Here is a 2,445-nt window from a genome sequence, read left to right as displayed (position 1 = left end):
TTATATCAAATACAAAATTACTTCAAAATAAAGTTTATTAACATAATAATTCATGAGATAAATTATGAGCATATTTATATAGTTATCAATAGGATAAGATCAATCTTCAAAAGCGAACTCCTGAAAGTGTCCAAGTTTATGAAATAAAATGAAAGTTTTCTAACATGTTATAAGATAAACTTGTAAGCAGATCAAAAGCTCGAAACCTCTCGAATAACATGTAATCTTTTAATTAATTCTCATGGACGTTTGAATTTCAAATGAAACCAGTTTAAACATTCCATTTCAATCTTTTTAAAAGCTCCACGTAATGAATATGAAACATTTTTATACGGCAAAATGTTCTTGAAGTTTTACCTTTATATATTTTACTATTGTAAATTGTAGCATTTTTTGGAAATGGATACTAGTATAATATTACATTATTTTTATTTATTTAATTTATTTAACTCTTCAAAACAAGATTGTACATAGAAGGAAACTTAAAAATACTAATAATAATAATTATAATAAAGTGTACAATTTGTTTGACGGCATTATCACTTAGAAGTTATCTCTTCCAGGCAACCACGGTAAAAGGTAACGAGCATACTGCTAAACTATTATCTAAAATGTGGGTATGGATAATGCTATTTTTTATTTCCTCAATAACATACAATTACATAAATATATATAAAATCAAAATAGTTTCTGGTGCATGAAATTATTCAGAAATAAATACTACAAATAATAATAAAACAAACTGAAACCAGAAGAGCGCAACATGCGATCTTCTCACTAAAGCAGCGATCTCTTCCAGACAACCTGGACAGACACCAACCTAATGTTATTAATGTGTTTTGTAAATTATTTTCACTTGAATGTACCTACATATACATTTCATATTCTGAATTCTGAGTGATATCACGCATTAAACATTAAAAGAGCAACATTTTGAAAATATGATAATTATGATTAATACAGTTTGTATAAATATTGAAGACTTCTCTAATGGAAAGCAATATCGTCTTACTTTTAATAGCTTTTGAACTTTATTAATGAAAACAACTTAGTATTGACAAGCTGACACGTAGTAGTAATATTAACATTTATTTACTCTGTAACTACACTTATAAAGAATATTTATGCAACATATCTAATTTTATAAACTCATGGTTCTAGTATAATATTTTATTATTATCTGTGCCTATGGTAAGGCAAAATGATAACATAAATGATGTATTAATATGTCATCCATAAAACCATAGATATACTTTATTTTATCATTAATTTGAGATCAAAGTAATAGAAACAAATTTACATTTTTCACAAGTCTAATACAAAAAAGGAAAATTTTTGGGAAGATATTGTACCTAAAGCTTTATTTCTAAAATTATATTTAATCACGTTTTGTAGACTTTTTTTTATCCTTGGCATTGTTTCAAAATTAGAGAAGAATAAAACGCCGCGTCGTGCCTTTTCAATATTTAACGCTAAAAATAAAAAGGGTTCCTGCATTTTCTGTGATAAATGTAGCTGTACGTGGAGGTAAAGATTGTCGACGGAAAAAAGGAAGGGAAAGGGCGAGGAAGAAAAAACTTTCTGTTCAACCACTCATCGCACGAAACAAAGTAGTATTGCTGCTACTATTAGTACTATTTCACGCCGATCTTCTGGTGTGTGTAATGTGAGCTGGCCCGATTCAGGCCGAAGCTTGCTCGACTCACACATTGAAAAGATTTGTGACATTTAATATTAATTGCTAATTTCTAGGTAACTTGCCTCAATTAAAATAGAGTTGAATCAAGCATAAGAAACTATGTGATACAGTTATACCTTTATTGGAGTTGAAACAGATAAAGTGTCCTGAGAAAATACAAGTATGGCGCCAATCTTTTGCATTATGAGTTTTCAGGTGCTAGTGTGACTATTACGAGCACACACGAACCAACTAACACAGTACAAATGAAACTTCTAGAATAATACGCACAGAGTAAAAATAAGTCTCACGAGATCTACGATAAAGTGTAAATAGCTGGAGGTAATTTGACGCGGCGACGCGAGCACCGCCCTTTGATTAGGAACGGGAATCGCCAACACTGGACTGTTACAACACCTTTATTATTTACTGTACACTCGTTTTGTGCTTTATTGCCTTCGATATTCGTGTGAGCGCTACTTAATACGCTATTAGGTGGCTAATGGATTGCTGTTTATCTTGTGACCCCGTTTTAATACATTAATACGTGGCTTTCGTTCTACATTTACGTATTTTTTATGAGTCGAAACTTGACATTTCTACGTCACTGTGTTCATTTTTACATGGAAGGAATAAATGTATGTAGATTACAAATCCAGTCCTCTTGTTGGAGTACTGTACGGATTTTCTATACCTAGTCTTGCCATGAATATTGTAATAAAGAAAAAAGAAAATTGTTAACTGCAAATAACATTTATTACTTTTAC

Source organism: Zerene cesonia, chromosome 20 (assembly GCF_012273895.1).
Source record: "Zerene cesonia ecotype Mississippi chromosome 20, Zerene_cesonia_1.1, whole genome shotgun sequence".
Classification (NCBI taxonomy): Eukaryota; Metazoa; Arthropoda; class Insecta; order Lepidoptera; family Pieridae; genus Zerene; species Zerene cesonia.
This window is presented reverse-complemented; position numbering follows the sequence as displayed.